Source organism: Rhinolophus sinicus, linkage group LG03 (genome assembly GCF_036562045.2).
Source record: "Rhinolophus sinicus isolate RSC01 linkage group LG03, ASM3656204v1, whole genome shotgun sequence".
NCBI lineage: Eukaryota > Metazoa > Chordata > Mammalia > Chiroptera > Rhinolophidae > Rhinolophus > Rhinolophus sinicus.
Genome location: NC_133753.1, coordinates 69,185,794 through 69,206,968, shown reverse-complemented (window position 1 = coordinate 69,206,968; position 21,175 = coordinate 69,185,794).

The window sequence follows — 21,175 nt, the reverse complement described above, 5'->3', positions numbered from 1 at the left end:
GTGCTCAGCACTCTGCACATTGTCAGCATACGGCGTAGGGGTCTAGGGCATGGGCTTTGTGGTCAGACAGAACTGGGCTCCACTCCTGGCTCTGCCGTTAGCCTGCCCGCTGCGGACCTCGCTAGCTTCTCGGAGCCTCATTCATTTCATGTATCTGTTTAGTTGTCTACAATGCACCGATCTCTGTGCTTAGTGTCTTCGTTTCTTCGGATTGCTGTCACAATTAGATGAAATGAAAGTGCTCAACAAACAGAATGCCTAGCGCGCAGTAAGCCTCAAAGTATTTTAATTTATTAATGACTCTTTTTATATTAAATACAGCAACTTTATGAAGAGATAGGATTCTATTTTAAAATGAAGAAAATGAAACTGAGACGTCAAGGAACCTAACATCACACAGCAGATAAACGATGGATATGGGATTTGAACACAGGAAGTCTAGTACCAGACCGGCACTTTTAATTCACTGCTGCTTCCCAAAATATAGATATCTCAACATTTTATGTAGGCAAAATTAATGGTAAATGTGTAGTACAGTTACAGATTAGGGTGGTACATTATTACTGAATAAGATGTTTACGTATCTACTGAAGATTTTAAGTACAAAAGACATTAAAGAAAAGTGGATTTTTGTAGTTCTGATTGTAACTGTCTCAGCTTGAGAGATGAGGAAATGAGAAAAGTGATAAGCACTTTTTTTTTTTACTGTAAGTAACTTTTTGCATGACTTCTCAGGGACCACTGACAATGAAAATTGTTATTTCCAATGTTGATACATGTTCCTGTATTTAGAAGGGGGGAGATGTTGGGCCAATGAAAAGTAAGTCTATATTTTTGATGTGGTAACAGGAGGAAATGGCTAATAGAAAATAAGCTTTTGCTTCTCATGTAGCAACCTTGGAAGAGTCACATTTCGGAAAGGTTGAAGGCCCAACTTCCAAAAGAAGCAGAGATGGAGAGAGGAGAGGAAAAGCTTTAGGTGTCTTGAGTGCTAATCCCAGGGTGACGATTCTGTTTGTTCAGATAAGCCTTGGAGACTTGCTCTATTCTGCAGCTTCTCCTGGGAGCTCGGCTCAGCTAAACCATGCAAACAATTGCATCCATCACCGGCCACATAAATCCTTAGGAGAGAATATTACCTTTGGTTGGGGACCAATAGAGGGTGCATTACCTTTAAAATAAATAGGTCTTTGCACCAAGAACCTGAGTATGGAGTGTGGAACACAAATGGATGTGGATAAGCTATTCTCCAAGGCCACATACCCTGTCTCCTAATCTTCCCCATTTACTCTGTGAGCTATTGCAGGAGGCTTCTGGGAAAAAAAGGGAGAAATTACCATGAATAAGAATTATCAGGAAGATTTCATTAGGTAATAATTGAACAGGGATTTAGTAGGGGTTACAAAATGGATAAATAGAGTTAGATGGAGGCAGGATTGAACAGCATAGAGAGAAATGGTAAGAGTGGCAAGGAAAAGTAAAGAAATGTTTAATGCATACATTTAGGTTAATATCTTATCTCTGCAACTTAGTATAGTGTGTGTCCTTAAAAGTTATTTAACCTTTCTGACCCTCAGTTTCCTCATCTTTAAAATGGGAATATAATCAATCATTCATTTATTCAATGAAAAAGCACGTATCAAGCACAAGAGATTGACTTCTCAGTATATAAAGATGAAACAGTGAAGCCCTTGACTTCAATGTAGGTTTCAGCTCAGAACAATATACAAACAAAGAAGTGCAATATGATAAAAGAAGATATGTATGGGGCAGGAGTGGGGAGGAGGAATATCTAAATGTGCCTGAGAGCTTCAGGTAGAGATGGTCTTTGAGCTGAAGCTTTAATGATCTATCCACCCATCCAGCCAACCTACATATATTTTTATTAAGCACTTGTTGTGTGCCAATTCCTGTTCTAGGCACTGGAGATAGAGTAGTGGACAAATTAAGAATCCCCATCTTCATAGATTTTATATTTATAGTTGATATTTTATATATGTATATGCCTAGGGAGGAAGACAGACAATAAATTAAATAAGTAAAATATATAATATATAGTATGTTAAATACTGATAAGAACTGTTGAGAAGAAAAAATAAGCATAGAAAGAGACTGTGAAAAATTTGGGGTAAAGGGTTTGTTGGCTTCTTAGTAAATAGCCAAGGATGACATTTCTGAGAAGTTCTGTGGTTTTGAGTCGAGACCTTATAGAAAAGAGAGAGCCAGTCCTGCCCATTCCTACTCCACGTTTAGAGCACATACTGCTCACCAGGCGCTTTGCAAGAAGCTGGGAAAGGGCTTAAATGCCTTGTGAAGCTTCTCATTCCCCCCCCCCCCCCCCCCGCTCCTCTTTCTCTTCCTCCTCCTCCTCCTTTCTTTCAATCCAATGGCAATGGGAACTTTTTGAAGAATTTTGATCACAGGTATGGCATGTTTAGATTTGTGTCTTAGAAACCTCAGTCAGAAGTAGTATGGATAATGAAATGGAAGAGGCAAACTTAGAATAGCCATGCTGTCAGCTGGGGGCTTTCTACATCCAGAATTGGATGCAAATCCAATTCTGTGGCCTGGGACAGTCTTTATGATACCTGTGCATTTTTGCAATTTGCTCCTCCTGTGTGTTTCTCCTCTGTAGTCATTAACCTCTAGGGCTATCTGTCTCCTTTTTGGCAATCACACATTGGATATAGGACATAGCTACCTCATCAGTTCCTAGGAAAACATCCCCTCACACTACGTTGTGTGTGTTTAAATATTTTTTGAGGGGTTCTTTTTCCCTTTTTTAAAAAATCGTTTTTTACTTTTCAATTACAGTTGACATACAATATTAGTTTCTGGTCTACAATATAGTGATTAGACATTTATGTAACTTACGAAATGATCACCACAGTAAATTTAGTACCCATCTGACACCATACATAGTTATTACAATATTATTAATTATATTCCCTATGCTATAGTGCACACCCCCATAACTATTTTGTAACTACCAATAGGTACTTCTTAATCCCTTCCTGTGTGTATGTTTTAAAAAAATACTTCACTGAAGATTTAGGAGTCTCTCTCTAGGGGATAGGGCTTCAACTGGAGGAGGTGGGGCCTTAGCAATTGAGCCTGCACCAAGTGCATCCAAAATAATTGCACTTGAAAGGAGTCCACACTTTCAGCATCTTTCACATGCCTTTTGGAATATTTTGAAGGCAGAAATTTTGAAACTGAGCTTTAGTGCTTGTTAAAGCCTCCTCCTGCCCCCAAGTAGTTGGCTTAGCAGACAGCTCACATCTCCTATTTTCATCCCATTTCTTACTTTTCCTCTTTACTCTCCCCCCTCTTTCTGTGGAGCAACCAATAAAACCATCCACTTGCCTCCTGCACATAATCCACCCAAATCTCAGGTGGCAGTTCCTACTCCCAAGCAATTATCAAAGAAATTTTCCAACAAAGACAGCTCTCCCTTTTTAAAAGGACTTTGGTGAGTAAAATCTTCTGCTTCCCATCATATATTCCCTTGATAAAAATATTTGCAGCCACTTGTATATTTTGTTACACAACTTCTGAGGGAATGGTGACCGGGGCTGTAGAAGTGTGGAGTGGTACGTTGGAATCACAGGTGAAACAGTACAGCTGTATTTTAGTTAAGGCACTTGGACCATCTCCAACTCACAGGCTAGTCCCAGTCTACTAAAGGGTTGCTGGAAATTTTCTCTAAAGCTCCATTGAAGATAATGCCTATTAGATTTCTGGGTCTTATGAGGTAGCAGCATTCTACCCCACCCCACTGACTCCCCATGTGTTGGTTCACGGGGTAGCACTGGGGTTCCAGAGTTACCCAGATAGCAGGCAGGATCCCCAACATAGGGCTTTGACCACATTTGTTCACCCTTAGAGTCAGGGCTGACTGCTGGACTCTTCTGAACGGCCATCTGACTACTAGAAAAGCAGGGTCTAGACCAACCAAGGAGGGAGGGAGGAACAATGGTATCTACCGAGCTCTTGGGCTTATGGGGTCAGGAGAGTTTGACACTGTGATCCCTCTCCCGTTTCTAGATCTTAATTTCTGGTGGACAGTGTAGCGTTCTTCTCACAGGCTCATTCTACCAAAAAGCTGTCTACCCTCAGAAAAGCAGAACAGACGGAGACATTTCTCTTCTCATCCCCCACTCCTGAGTAATGCTGTGGGTTTTAAACCTGTCTCTCTGGTGGCCACCAGATTCCAGGAGCAAGTATGTGAGCTATTACTGATCTCTTGTTTAGGACCTGGCTTCCCAGCTAGATAAAAGTTCAGTAGTCATGCTTCTTGTTTAAGGCCTAGGGATTTTTCTGGTGTGCTGTCTGTCTGATCCAAAGTAAGGAAGCCACTTACCCCAAGTCAGGGGGCTTTGGTAGAAATTTGAACTCAGGTGACTAAGCTCTGCACACTGTGCCCAGCTGGACTGGTGCCTTCACATCTAACCCTGAATAGTCAAGGTCTTCTCTCTTCCTCTCCTTGAATAACTACTTTAAGAGCAAGGAGTGGAGAGGATAATTTCACAGGAAGTTCTCAGCTTCTCCTGTAATGCTTTGCTTTAATTCTTCAAAGCTACAGCAACTTGCTCCAACAAGCCTGTTTTCCAAACTGCTTTCCAACAGCAATGTGGAATGCTTTGTTGTTAGGTTTTAACACACATGTAAAGGTCGCTTCTCCTTCCAGCTGTTACATTGTCAAAAATCTGATTTACAAATCCAGGCGATTTGCCACATTGCCAAGTATTGTTAAGCATTCAGCCACCCCATGTATCCCCAGGGATGCACTGGCAGCTTTGCAGTCACATAAATTCCTAATTCTGGATCCTTCAGACTTTTAATTAATTATTGTCCACATCCTGACTGCCACCGCTCTAATATTTCAGGGGAATGTAAAAATCTTTTTGTATGTATTACCTGAAAATGTTTACATTTCTCGTGGTATATAGTGTTCACTTGGGGTCCTAATAGGCAGTCCCAACTTTGGATCAATGGGAGACCCTGTCTCAGTAGAAGCAGCAGACATAATAGGAATTTTTCATCAGCCCTGTAATGAGTTGCACTGTGTCCAGAAAAAGACATGTTCTAGTTCTAACCCTGGGTACCTGTGAATGTGACTTTATTTGGAAATAGGGCATTCTGCAGATATAATTAAGGATTTTGATATGAAAGCATTCTGGATTTAAGGTAAGTCCTAAATCCAATGACTGATGTCCTTATAAGAAAAGGAGAGGACACAGAAAGAGACACAGACACACAGAGAAGAAGACCATGAGAAGACTGAAGCAGAGGTTGGAGTTATGCTCCCACAAGCCAAGGAGTGCCTGGGGCTGCTAGAACCTGAAAGAAGCAGGAAGAATTCCTCCGTAGAGTGTTCCGAGGGAGCATGGCCCAGCTGACACCTTGATTTCATCTTTTAGCTTCCAGAACATGAGATAATAAATTCCTGTTATTTTAAACTACACATTTTGTGGTCCTTTGTCACAGCAACCATAGGAAACCAATATAAGTCCAAATATTCTTCTTTATTCCCTCGGCAAATATTTATGAGTACGGTCATGTGCCAGGCAGAGAAACAAGACAGGCTAAATCTTTGTTCTTATCGAAGCTACAGTCTGATATTGATGGTGGTTGGGAAAGAGAAAATAAACAAGTAAAGTATAAATGAAGGTAATTTTTCATGGAGATAAAGACAATTGGCACAGGGTGACGTGAGGGAGAATTGAGGTATGTGAGGACCTCTTTAGATTCAGTAGTCAGGGAAGGTCTCTGAGGAGAGGACATATGGCTGAAACCTGAACAAAAAGAAAGGGCTAGTGATGTGAAGACAGATCAATGGGAAGAGAGTTGCACGCAGATGTTGCAGTTCATGCAAAGGCCCTCAGACAGGAATGACCTCGCTGTGCTTGAGGAACAGGTAGAAGGCCAGCGGCTTCAGAGTGGCACTCACGGAGGAAGTAAGTGGTACAAAATGAAAGGAGCTCAGGGAATGGTAGGGTTGGATCCTGTGCAGCCTTGTAGACCATGGTGAAGAGGTTGGGTTTTATTCTAGATCTATGTGGGCGCGTTTGGAATGCTTTAAGAAGGAAAATGGCCTGATTTGAATTTTTAAATGCTATCTACCGCTGCCATGTTAGAGTTAGTTGAAGGGGTGTGGAGTATTTGTACGGGGTCAGTTTAGCTAAAGTAGCATTATGCTTCCCAGAACTCCCTTCTCTGCATAGCTCAGGGTCAGCCAGTCTCACAAGAAGTATTTTGTAAGCTATTCGGAAGGCAGAAAAAGAGCAGCGTTCTATGATGTTTGCACTTGGAAGACTGGAGCAGGATACAGGCACCACTGCGGTGTCCCCACATTATTGTAATCTGCTGGCTAACCTTGCTGTTCTGGGGGCAACATCCAGCCCATAGCTCCTCCAACTCCTGCCAAATTTCTCCTTTAGCTGTTCTAACCCTGGGCCAGAAGCATATTTAGCTCCATAACTAAGGGCATTAGCTTCTCCAGTGAGACACATACCCTCCTCCAAAGTGGAGGCTTAGAGGTAATGAAAGACTGACAGTGATTCTAATCCATCCTTATAGGTTCTTCGCATCTACCTCATCCTTTCTACATGCCAGTCCCAGACTCTGGCTCCAGACAGACATACTGTTTAATCTGCGCCCACAGCTGTGTAAGGTCAAAGCCCTGTAACAAAGCCCTATACATGTATATATATTTATCATATATCTTTATATAAATATTTATGTAGTTATGTTTATATAAATGTTTCTGTATTTTATTTATATAAATATATTTGATACATAAATATGTGATATATTATCTATTTTACATATCTAAATATATTTTATATTTGAAATATGTGACAGTTTATATATTTATTACATATAAAACATGTGTATTTTATATATTATATATTTGTTATTTATGTCTGTGTATGTGTATGTAATATATATCCATGTATAAGTGATATATATGATATATATGTAGAAATATATATCATATATATGTATATGTAATATATATCCATGTATATGTGATATATATATATATATATATACATATGGTGCCAAAAAATGTATACACATTTTAAGAAAGGAAAAACCTATTAAAATTGTAATACTCGATATATACCAATAACAAAAGATGAATACAAGTCGCGTTTGACTTCTCCAATTACAAGAGGTGCTCAAAGTGGTTACCATCAGCCTCCAGACACTTCTTACTATGGCGAACTACTGCTTGAGCAACGTTGACCAAAGTGTCCACTTGTATACATTTTTTTTGGCACCCCTGGTATATATACATATATTGCATATATATTTACATATATATGTATGTATATATATGCATCTATAGATATAGATATATAGAGAGAACAAGAGATTTATTATAAGGAATTTGCTCATATAATTATGGGGGCTGAGAAGTCCTAGTATCTGCAGTTGGCAAGCTGGGGACCCAGGAGAGCCAATGGTTTAGTCACAGTCTGAAAGCTGGCAGGCTTGAGACCCAAGAAGGGCAGATGTTTCAGTCTAGAGGGAGGAAAAGACTCGTGTCTCAGCTCAAATAGTCAGGCAGAAAGAGTTCCCTCTTACCCTTGGGAGGCTTAGCTTTTTTGTTTTATTCAGGCCCTCAACTGATTAGACGAGGCCCACCCACATTATGAATAACCAGCCGCTTTACTCAGTCTACTGATTCAAATGTTAGTCTCATCTAGAAACACCCTCACAAACACATCCAGAATTATATTTGACCAAATGTCTGGGTGCCCTGTGGCCCAGTCAAGCTAACACATAAAATTAACTATCACAGAGATAGAATTTACAAAATGTATAGCTGTATATTGGATGTAGGTCTGGCTTTGTGTGCAGTTGCACAAGACCTCACACTTTAAAGGACTCCATAGTTGGTTTAATGCTCTGCTGTGACTACTTTGAAATTCATGATAAGTGTTCAACAAGGAGCCCTGTATTTTCATTTTCACTGGGCCCCACAAATTATGTTGCTGGTTTTGCTTTTGTCGTGTCCTGCACGACAAGAGCTGTGGGAAACAAGAAGGGTGGCGCAAGGTTAAGGAAAGACAGTAGTCCAGAGCAGAGTGCAAGCTGGGCTAAGGGACTCAAGCCGCAAGGACTGAGTCCCTAATTGGGCCAACACATAACTTTTATTCCTTAACTAATGAGGATGTAAAGCTTGTTAAGCTCAAGATCTGTGAGTTTGTGCCTGCTGGCTGTTTTCCCAAAAGTCCCCATTGTGCTCCAGCACGTACTGTGCCTTCACACACACACACACACACACACGCACGCACACACACGCAGAACCCTAGGGGATGAAAGGGGAGGGGCCAATATTATTCCATCAGGTCTTATTCTGCTGAGACATCCCCTCAAGGGAGCTTAATCGATATCTTTTCATCGAGTCTCAGTTTGCTGAGGCACTCCCTTGTGAAATCCTGGGAGAGGTGCAGGGAACAAATCGTTCGGCAGCTGTAAGGCAACAGCTTTGATATGAGGAGTGAGGGGAAAAGAGGCTTAAGGATTACACTCTGGTTTTTCCGCTTAAACAACTCGGTGGATGGTAGCTCATTTGGAGGTGCAATTTGGGAGAGAAATCAAGAATGTTGATTTGAACATGTTAACTTAGAGCTGCTTCTTAGACATTGTGGTAAGATATTTGTTGACTATCTTCCCAGCTTTCATTTCCTTCTTCCTGATTCCTGGTTAGATCCTGTTTTCGAACCTTGTCATTCGGGTTTGATTGGCTCTAGTTCGAGCCATCCACAAGCAGTCCTGGCATGGCAGGCTCTGCCCTATGGGGCAAAGTAACCAACTAAACTAAGGAGAGTAGTACTCTTTGTAATTCCCTTTAAAACTAGATTAAAGAATAAGGAGAAGACTGGCTATTTGAGAAGGAGAGGCAAAGGGTGCAGAAATCTAGCCTAAAGCCTCATCAATCCCAGGCTAGATATTGCTCATTTCCCCCAATATCTATCCTTCCCATCTTCCTATGTAAGAGACCTTCCACTTATTTTTTTATCTGGGCATATGACCTCCAGGCATAGAGACTACATTTCCCAACCTTCTATGCAGCTAAGTACAGCCATGTGATTACGTTCTGTTTAATGAGCAATAAGAGGACCAGTTATGCACAATTTGCTGGACATGCCCTTAAAGGAAGGGGGCATGCCATTTCTCCTCCTTCCCTCCTCTAAGCCATCTAAAATTTAAATGAATTACTAGAAATCCCAGTAGTAAGCAGCAGAAAAGAATCCTGGTCCTTGGACATCGTGGAGCCACGCCAGGTCTGGACGGCCGACCCCTTTTCTTTTATAAGAGAGCTAAATACTATCTTATTTAAGATCAGACTATTATTGACAATTTTGGATTTCTGTCACATGCAACCAATATTAATCCTAAATGAACCAATAGCCATATAATTAACACCTTTTTTCTCAAGGACACCTACATGGTTATCTGCTTGGGACAAGCAAGAGTCTAATTAGAACAATTTTTTTTCTTACTCAGGCTTGTGTAACTTAGTCTATATACACACCAGAAAGTCCCTTTCTAATCCATATTTGGCGTTGTCTTTTAAGTCCTAAAAGAAATATAGACACTTTACCAGGATCTATTATTAAAAGCACCACTACTTTCTCTAGGGACGCAACAATTGATCCACATTTTCCTGGCACCAGCTCACATTTCATAAACCCTTGTTCAAAATTAACCCAAATCATTAAACAACACAGAAAAAAAATTCTTTTTAGATTACACAGTAAAAGCTGCTTTTTGAGAGACTGAAAAAAAAAGTGAGTTTACATGTAATCTCAGATAAGGTGACCAAATATCCAAAATTGGCTAAGACAGCCCCAACTCCCAGATTGTTGGCAGCTCTGGTTTCTGTCTCAGCACACGTCCTGTGGTTCTAGCCAGATGTCATCCAACTTTAGGACAGGAATTCCTGCCCCTGCTCAGGAGAGCAAGTCAGTGAAAATGGGGGAGAAATGACATGAAAGTGTAAATGGCAAAAGAAACCTAACTAAACTCTGGTTACAATTTTAGCCAACACTCTGGTTCTTTGTTTGACACTGTTTGGAAGCATTTGTCAATAAATATTGTTTAGTTTGGTGTTTTCCACACTGTGCATGGCGTGATCTGTTTCTAGGGTATGATTGGTGGTGTTAAAAAGTGGTATTGGCTACAACAGGCTAGAAAATGCCAGAACGCATTGCACATACTAAGGATGAGTAAAAGTTTCTGTTTTTGTCTGTGAGTCTTTGGTACAAGAAGATGATCAAAAGAAGTTTAAAACCCACTAAATTTTAGTAATTTATCATTATACTCACCCATTTTTTTAATCATACAGTATTATTAAGAAAGTTTAAGCATCTAATATATTTGACATATGTAACATTAACGGTACAAGGTGGGACAATTAAGTTCACGAGCTCATCCTAGAAAAAGTGCTACATAGCTCATTGCTGAACATCACTACGGTCACCTTCGAAGTACTCCCCTTGGGAAGGTATGCATCAGTGTCAGTGCCTAGTCCAGCCTTCTAAGCAATTTTGGAACTCTTTTTCTGGAATGGCCATCAGAGTTGTCATTGTATTACCTTTGATGTCCTGAATGTCATCAAAATGTCTTCCTTTCAATATTTCCTTTATCTTTGGGTAAAGAAAGAAGTCACTGGGGGCCAGATCAAGTGAATAGGGAGAGTGTTCCAATACAGTTATTTGTTTACTGGCTAAAAACTCCCTCACAGACGGTGCCATGTATTGTGATGCCAGAGCCAATGAATTGTTGGCGAAAAGTTCAGGTCGTCTAACTTTTTCATGCAGCCTTTTCAGCACTTCCAAATAGTAAACTTGGTTAATTGTTTGTCCAGTTGGTACAAATTCATAATGAATAATCTCCCTGAGATCAAAAAAGCTTAGCAACATCATTGCAACAAAGTCGAGAACTTAATTGTCAGACCTCATAGTTGTGAGTGCATTGCTTTCTAGGGTGGAATTTTTCCTTCAAGCCCCATTCACACACAAGTTCTCCAAGGCTGTTCCAGCGACTTTACAGGTGTCCAAAACTGTTGGATGGGGAGGGGGAGGTGCCTGGGGGGGTTTGGTCAGTGGATAGTTTACCCTTGAAGTTCATTGGACAAATGGTGTTTAAAGACTTAATTGAGGCTAGCCAATTGGACAAGGAGACAAGGGCATTCCAGATAGAAGGAGCAGTGTGTGCTAAATAGAAGAAACAGTAGACTGTATAGGGTCACAATATCTTAGATGTAATTCTAAAATCCAAAAATTTCGAAACACTGAATGCTTTTTCTGAATCCATTAGGCAGGGAAACCTGACTCAATCCGAACTCCTTGGTGTGCTGTGTTTGTCAGGGACCCTTCAAGAAAGAGATGGCATTCTCAAATTGGGATTATCTGAAGAAGATTGAATAGAGACCACTTACAAAGGTGCAGGTAGAGTGCTGGCAAAGGGATAGTAATGTGATAGGGGGATAGCAGTGAGGTAGTGTGACCCGGTACTAGTACCAGCAGAGCTGTGAAGACTCCTTGACAAAAGGAGACAAGAGGAGGAAGTGAGTCTTGGAAGCCCTGGGAAGAAGACTGCCTAAAAAGCAACTGACTATAGATGGCTGTCCTTCAAGGGAGGGAAATGAGTCAGGCCTCTTGGATAGTGTGCTGGGCTCCCTGTTGGCCATACCTTATCAGAAGCTGGGGGCCCGGATTGTGAAGCTGAAGCCCAGATAGGTCAGTTTCCTGGGCACAGAGCAGCTGGGAGGTGTGTGGGTGATACAATAGAGAAGGAGCGGCCAAGGGAAGTGGCTCGGGCAAAATCAGACCTGGACTGACTGAGGCTACTTGCAACCTTATCACACTTAATGTGAGTATTCCAGGTTTGCTGCACAAATGTTTATATGTTTGAAGATGATTTGATGCCCAAGGTCCTCTGGGGTATTGTGTTGTATACATATAAGCATGGGATTACTTGTAGAAAATCTGAAAGTTGCTTCCTTGAATTCTGAAGCACCTTTGACTTATGGGATTTCTGCTAAGAGAATATGGGCCTGCAAATAGTAAACTGGAGACATTTTCTGTATGGCTTGAAGATGCTGCCTGTGCAGAATTCGATGGGGGTTGAAAGGCAGGAGAGGAGGGGGAAAAGCGTACTTGGGAGCCATGACAGAAAGAGGCTTTCATGCCATGTTGTGAAAGGTGAGAATCTATAGTCATGACTTTTAAAGGGGACACTTGAACGGAACATGGAGGAAGCAGGGGAAACATGCTGGCGGCAAAGAGCGGATACTAATTACTGTTTCAGATGTCATCTTTACCACTGCTTAGTAAGCTGGGTAACAGGGCTTTTGCCAGCCTTAGAGATGTATTTTATTGTCAGTCACCTAAGAGAGTTACCATTCTCTTGCTTTTTTGAATTATAGTTGTTGTTTTTTTAAGAGGATCAAATAGGGACCCATACCTGTTAAGCTAATGAGCAAGTCAGTGATAGAACCTGGACTGATTTTCTAACCCTGTGCCGTGTTGTTTTTGTCACATCACGTGCCTTCCAATCTGTCGGAAATGTGATGATGGTTCACGTAAATGTGGATTTGAGTTTCTAAAAGGAATACATAATTTTAAAAGTTCAGTGCATTAACAATTGACTCATAAGTCTTTGGGCAGTATTATTTTTCTTCTTTAACTTTTAATGAAAATAAAACCTCAAAATCCATAACATTAACAAAATAAAAGTCTAGTAAAGCCAGCACAGTAATTTATGCATAATTATGGAAGGACATAAAGTGGTTACATGATATATCTCATGAGTCTGTTTGTCAAACTTATACACAGCCTGTTTATAACTGATTATTTCTTAATCTTTCTCCAATTGTTTAATGGTTTCCATATGCTTCCTTGTGCTTTAACTCATGTGCATTTGGTGAATCTTACCCACCACAAGAAAGTGGAAGTCTATAAAGTAAAAATTTATCTCCTTTTCACCACCATCCCCCTCCCCCTAGCACATTCTCCAGAGGTAAACACTCTTACAATGTTTGTCTTCTTTTGGGCTTTTTCTATTTGTGTTTAAACATGCCTCTACATTATAGACATAGGGAAACAAATGTTGTTTCTTGTGTCGTTCTCCCACAAAAATGGCATAATACTACGAAAGTGTCGTGCAACTTGCTTTTTTCACTTAACACGTTACGTATATCTTTTCATGGGACCCTTTGTCAGAGACCCTTCAAGAAACAGATGGCATTCTCAAACTGGGATCATCTGAAGAGGATTTAATAGAAACCACTTACAAAGGTGCAGGGGGAGTGTTGGCACAGGGATAGGAATATGACAGGGGGATAGCAGCGAGATAGTGTGACCCGGTAGGAGGTGTGATCAAAAACTACAGTGAATGCTGCCGCCGAGTGCCATCCAACAGAAAGGCAGGGATCTTCAATACAGGAAGCTGCACAGTGAACCTCAGTAACAGTGTGTGACAAGTTTCAACTTGTTCGGAGCAGTCAATCAGGGGTGAGCTATGGCTGAGAGCAGGTATGTTTAAAGTGCTGTAAATCATGGATCACAAACAGTGTACTAACATGGAATGAGTTTCATCCTCCATCATGACAACGTTCTATGTCACACATCACTTCTGGTATATGGCAATTTCTGTCAAATAAAAACATTACAGTGTGGTCTCATCCACCTTATTCACCAGATCTGGCACTGGGTGAGTTCTGGCTCTTCCCTAAAGTCAAAATGACCATGAAAGGTAAACATTTTGAATTGATTCAGGACATCCAGGCAGCCACAACAGTGCAACTAAATACACTCATGAGATACAAAAGTCAATTTGGGGGTATAATCAATAATGTTGTAAAGATTTTGTAGGGTATCCGATGGACACTTGTCCCATTAGGGAGACCACTTCAGGGATGATGTAGATGCCTGATCACTGCACTGTACACCTGAAGCTGAAGCTGAACAATAATGAATGTCAACTACAATTTTATATATATATATATATAAATAAATAAATATATATATATATATATACATATACATATATATATATATATATATAGTCACAAGAAGTGGAGTACAACATAAAGAATAGAGACAGTGGAAATGTAAAGGCTGTATGTGATGTCAGAGGGGTAGTAGATTGGGGGAGGGGGGTTATCACTGTGTGAGGGATATAAATGATAAACGTCTAACTATTACAGTGTTTTGTACACATGAAACTAATAAAAAAACACACCCCCAAAACAAAAACACACACACGCACACCCACACACACAAAGACACTCATGAAAGAGGACTTCCAGAACTGCTTCAGAAAGTGGCAAGAATGAACACTTTAGAAAAAGTGTGTTCGAAGCAAGCAGGAGTATTTTGAGGGAGATCAATAGCAATGTGTCTTTTATTGTAATAATTTTTTTAAATTTAAATATTCAGCGTAGTTTCTGATCACGTGTATAGATGTACAGATCAGCCTTATCCTTTTAAATGATTGCTTTGTATTCTATTGCAAGGATGTTCTGTAATCATTCTCCTAATGATAGGTAAATAGGTTCTTTAAAAAAAAATTTAATATGACAATCTTTCAGATTAACATCCCTGTACTATTTCTTAGTTGTACTTAAAGGACCTCACTCTCTACGGTCCTTGGACAAGGTATATATTTTGTAGGAGCTGAGACCTTCTTTTCTCTTAAACTAAAGATAAGTCATTCACATTAACCTATAAATACAGCAACAAAAAGCAATTTATTGATTTTTATGCAAATTATAAAGGTGACTAAGAGGGTTCTAATCTGGTAGAAACCATTAATCTCTTGCTATTTTCTCCTTCAGCTCATTGGTCTCAGTTTCTCAAGCAAGGTCATTGTGGAGATTACCCTTAAAATTCTTCTTTGGTGTTTGCTTCATCATATGTTTTATCCTATGAACCTCCAAGAGGCACAGACCTGAGAAAGACTTTCTCGGTTCAAGAGGTGAAAGTTGCTAGAAGTTAAAAATGTTGTTTCTACACTAGAGAAGTGACATGCTAAAAGGCTGTGGCATCCAGGACATTTTCTAATTCTTTCCCTCCACCTCCGCCTCAAATAATGACCTGCCCTGAGAAGAGCAGAGTGTGGTGGTGATGCACGTGGGCTCTGCAGCCGTATACCCCGGGTGTTCTCGCTTGTTAGCTGTGGGTCTTGAGCGAATGACTTAACCTCTCTGTGCCTCAGTTTCTTCATCTGTTACAATGGGGATGATGATGATGACGACAATACCACCTACTCTATAGGGTTGTTACAAAAAATCAATGATTAATATTTGTAAAGCACTTACAGGGTCTGGCACATACTCAGCTCTTCACAGGTGTTTGTTAAATAAAGTAACACAATGTGATAGATATTGTGGTTGGTCTTCTTAGTATCCTGAAGAAGCAGCTGTTCATGAAATTTTCCCAAAGCTCAAATATAGCTGAAGTTGCCCAAAATATAGTGTCACAAATCTTCCTTTCCCTCCTCAACAGCTCCTTCACTGTAGAGGTTTTTGTATTCAGTACTCATAGCAGCCCTGTAATTTCAGTGGTCTGTTCTAGACGTCTAAACTTCTAATGAGAAATGATATTTTATTTAGGTCAAAAAGGAAATGGACAGATACCGGGTGTCCATTTTCTATATAGTAGTTAGCACATGCTTTGCATTCAACGAAGTATTCTAAAAAGAAGAAATTTGAGAAAACACATCCTAGGAGAAATTGAGTCAGATCTCAGAAACAACAATGCAGTAAAAATTGTCTGAATTCTCCAGAAATTTGTGACTTTCCGAACATAAAAATATGATATGAAATTCATTGACTATATATTTATACTTTACATTTTCAAATTGTGAGGTATATTATTAGAAATACAGCCAATTTTTATTTATACAAGAGTTGATTAGTCAGATCTCAGATTTTACAGGTATTTTGTGACTGTTTCTTTCCCACTCTACCCCTGTAATTTGTTGCATTTTGATCAATTACAAAGCATGGGTAGTCAGGTATGAAATTGGTTTCTCTTAATATGGCTAGATTTCCAAAGCAAAGTGTATAGTTCTCTCACTTCAGTAGGAAGATAAGAGACTAAAAGACCCCTCCTTTTGGGGGGCATCCGTATTCTCTGGAGTAGTCTGACTGTAGCTTTGGGTTGAAAATTTTCACCAAATGGCTTCCTATTCTTGTATCATGATTTAGTTTTACAACAAAGTTGAATGTCTTAATTCCTCACATTATCACTAATAGGGTCTCTACACCAGCTTTCAACCCTGGCTTCAACATAGAATTATACTAGCAGGACTTTGGAGGGGGGGATTTCTGATACTGAAAGAGGTATGAAAAATTAGCATGCTGTGAGTAGCCACTGAAGTACCAATGGCGAGTTGGCATTCAAACTTTCAGACTTTGATTAAAAGTCTGAATGAAGCTGTATCAGATACAACTATAGCTAACTTATAATTGCGTATATATGTGTTTATTTGTATCTTTTAAACCTCACCTTATTCCAGAAAGTTAAACAGTTATCATGTGATTCCTCGTCCAGGGCAGCAACAGGAAAAAAATGGAGCTGTCCTTTCTTTTCTTTCTCCTTGGTCTGCATAGGTCTGTGTTTAACTCTGTAATAATTTCTTTTCAAACTCAAGTTGCTCGGGAAACTACACTCTTTGCTCACTAACTTGACCCCATTTCTTGATGAATGGTCTTTTCATTTCTTCACTAAGTCCTTAAGGTTTTCACATACTGCAATTTTCTCTGCTAAATAGCTCTAGGCACAACTTCTTATAAAATCATAGGCAATTATAAAACCTTAGATTTTTAAGGAAACTTAGAGGCCATTTAATACAACCCCCTCATTTTACAGTTAAAGAAATTGAGTCTCCAAGAGGGTAAATAACTTGGTCAGTGCCATCCAGCTAATTTGAAAACTGGGTAGAATTTTCCCAAGCTAATTTTTTGACCTGGGTAGAATTACAACTAAAACCATTTTAAAGGCTACATACTTTTGATCCTTTTGAACTATCAGATGAATATAATTAAGAAAACCAAATTTACAATTATGACTCCTAATCCTAAAAAGCACAGTGATGTGAGAAATAATTCAGATTTGGAATTAACGTGCTTTTTAATAGATCATTTATTACAACTATGGTCTCAGATGTAGTAGTTAATTGAGGGGTGGCTAGATCAGCCTACAGAGATTGCTTTGCTTTACTTAATGATCTTTATTTTGGCAGGGAAGGGAGTTTATGGAAAATGGTCCACACGAATAGAAATAATGTCAACATGGGACTCAGGTTCGGTTCCATAATCTACTATCATTACCATTCATATAATATCACACACATTAATATAATAATCCACAAGATTATAAGTCTAGTTTGGCAATATGAAGACCAGACAAGAAATTATCAATTATCTTAGTGTCCAGAACTTGTATTTAGCTAGAGCCAAAGATGAAAAGTTTGTGGCTTCCCCACGCTCTTTCTATTACCCATTCATTCCAGTTAGTGAATTCTCCTATGTGACCAGAAATAACTCACAGAGTCTTTGAAGAACCATACTTCTTGACTGCTATGTGCCTCCGTGCAAGACAGTGTATCTTACAAGCAGGCCCATCCCTCACACTTGTGAGTCTGAGCAGAAATGTGCACATGGATATCTCCATTCTCCCAGCCAATGGACCACACACCCTTCTGTCCTTAGTGACCTCAAAGAACTTGTGTATAAGTGTGTAGACTCCACCTTCCGTATCTAAGCCCTGCGCACAATTCCAAACACAAACTCCAAAGAGTTTCTTCTTGACCACACTTTGGGCAATACAGCCTGCCCTTAAGAGGACAGAGAGGAGCAGAAGCCGAAGCAGGCCCTGGAAGCAGACTCAGAGCTTCATGGGCAGGGAATTCTGGGTTTCCTGGGTAGAGAAAGCTTGGCCTGAAGAGGGAGAGAAGGTTCCCGGTGGGCAAATCATGTCAGACCTGTCACTCTGTGGGGAAGAGGAGGGCCAGAATAGGGGCCTCTGAAGCATAGGACCCAGGAAAGAAGTCCTGGCTGATAGGACAAGAGCAGTATTGCTGACAAGAAAACTCCGGGATGGACCCCTCCTATAGGCATTGCCTCTTGGGTTGGACCTGTACAAGGAATGGAAGCAAAGATGTTTGCTTGCCAGAAGGAAGCCACCTCAAACGAGCGATTTTTTTTTAAACAGAAAAGTTTCAAGAGATGGTCTAAAAGAGCACCTAAAAGAATAAGACTGTTTAAAAGTACATCATGTCAGAACCGGAAGGCATCTTCAAGACCATCTAATAAAGATGGAATGAGACTGCAGAGAAAAACAACTTGCTGAAGGTCAGACTGCAAATCAGTAATAGAACTCAGACAAAAACTGGGAATTTGGGCTTCCAGGTTCTGGGGACTGGGTTTTTTCCCATGACCTGGTGATCTCTGTGAAGTATAACTTCAAGCATCATGGAAGAAGGACGGCCACAGGATAGCTCTTACATTGGAAGTATTATCTTCTTAATGATATGATAGAGCAGAATGGCAGATACCAACAGTTTCTACAGAAAATCAGACCAGTCAGCAGACTGTGTGTGTGTGTATGTGTGTGTGTGTATGTGAGAGAGAGAGAGAGAGAGAGAGAGAGAGAGAGAGAGAGAGAGAGAGAGAGAGAAAATCAGGTGAAGAAAGGGAAACACTATAATACTATGATGTAGAGGCTGATGTCTTGGTGGGGACATTGAGCATCAGAGAAGCTTTATCTTTTCTTATGAATCAAAATCAGGAAGTAATGTCATCGCTATTAAGCAATGCTGTTGGGGAAGTTGGTGCAATGAGAAAAGGTAGAAATGAAGAAGGAAGCTGTAGGGCCTCTGAACTACCCCCTCACTCGCATTTCCCCGACGTTGGGACTATATATCAACTCCATCCATACCCTCCTATACTGTCAGCAATGTTTGTTTTAAAAATGAAGGCAAGGAAATAAAATGTATTGAAATGGCAATTTTGGTCTACACATTGATTGATAGTTTTAAAATAAATTAATATTTATGGTCCATGAAAAAGAGAATCACACTGGAGTACAGAATTTGCATTCTAGTCCAGACTTGCAGCAATCCATTTAATCTCTGTAGTTCTGTTTTCCCAAAGGTAAACTGTAAATAAGAAAGGTAGCTCTTAATATTTATGATGGCACACACACACACAAAAAGAAATGGGGAGGGGGAACCCAAATGTCAATCAGAGGGAAAAAATAAATTGTGAAATACTTATATACTACAATATTGTCAACATTAAAAATTAGTTTTGAAAAGTTTTCTAAGTGACATTTCGCTTAGCATAATAATCTCAAGATCTATCCATTTTGTCGCAAAAACTCATAGACACAGACTACAGTTTAGTGGTTACCAGAGGGTAAGAGGAGCAGGTGGTAGATGAGGGTAAAGGGGATCAAATATATGGTGCTGGAAAGACAACTGACTTTGGGTGGTGAACACACAATGTGATATATAGATGATGTATTACAGAATTGTACACTTGAAACCTATATAATTTTACTGACCATTGTCACCCCAGTAAATTTTAATAAAAAAAGAAAGGTTTTAGTAATATACTAAAAATTCACAATATAATGTGGATTTGAAAATCATGGTTCAGAAATTATATAGTTATGCCAATTTTATAAAATATAGTCTTACAAAATATTTGAAACAAATAAATCACAATGTCAATTTTATTATCTCTAGGTGTTAAAGATGGTTTTAATTTTCTTTTTCATATAGTATATTTCACTATTTTCCAAATTGTGTTTAATGAACATATACTAATTTTACCATTAGGAAAACATCTTATTTTGAATAGAAACACTGTGCTGTAGCCTAATTCACAAGGATGTTGTAAGTGAAATGAAATAATGTAAGTTTAAAAACCATATGATTTCACTGACATGTGGTATATAAAACTGAAAACAACAAAAGAACAAGACAAACAAATGAAGAAGCAAAAACTCATAGAAACAGACAATAGTTTAGTGGTTATAAGGGTAAGGGGGGAGGGGGTGAAGATGAGGGTAAAGGGGATCAAATATATGGTGATGGAAGGAGAACTGACTCTGGGTAGTGAACACACAATGGGATTTATAGATGATGTAATACAGAATTGTACACCTGAAATCTATCTAACCTCACTAACAATTGTCACCCCAATAAACTTTAATTAAAAAAAACAACCTGAATTCTGACAAACATGTGCTAAATATTCCAAGTATAATGTTAAAGGAAAAATCGGATGTATTTCTCCATGTACAGCTTTTTTCTCAATAATGAACAGATGTGCTCAGAAGTAATCATCCCAGTCATTAGAGGAGCACAGTGTATGTGCCACTCCCACGTCAGAACTATTTCTGCATGCTGATCCCAGTGTCCAAAAAAATAGTCACATTGACTTTGATCATTATACAGCAACTGTATCCACTCATCAGGAGGATGGCCAGCTCAGTAGGAAAGTCTTTGCACCTGATGTGGGGCCTCAGGGAAGGGTGGGAAGTGTGTAGACAAACTTTTCTGTGGCTTCAATTTCAGTCCCTCTTCTCGACAGGCAGTGACCACTATCTCATGTTATTCCTCAAGGAAACTGCCGGTAAGTGTGAGGAGAGTTAAGATAGCTTCTTGGGAAATAAAAACAGGCAGCAAGCAAGTGGGGCTGGGATCAGAATTAGCTTGCCATCCTTATAAGGTAAGGTAAGATAAGGTCAGGTAAGGTGAAGTGAGGTGAGGTGAGGTCAGTAAGGTAAGGTCAGGTAAGGTGAGGTGGGGTGAGGTGAGGTGAGGTAAGGTGAGGTAAGGTCAAGTCAAGTATGTGACTACTACCATTTATAGACTACTGAGTCAAGTACTTGCTGGTTATGATATCATTTAATCCTCTAATAATATGAAATAAGTCATGTTTCTCCTTTTTCTTTTCTTTTTAAACTGGAGAAACTGAAGCTCAGAGAAGCAATAAAAACCTTGTCCACAGCTAATAAATGCTGGAGCTGCAGTTTGAAATCAGATTTTACTGGCTCTGAAATTTGTGCTTTTTATAATAAAGTCCAGTGAGTCTCAGAATTATTTGACACCAGATTCACTCAAGGAGAATTTT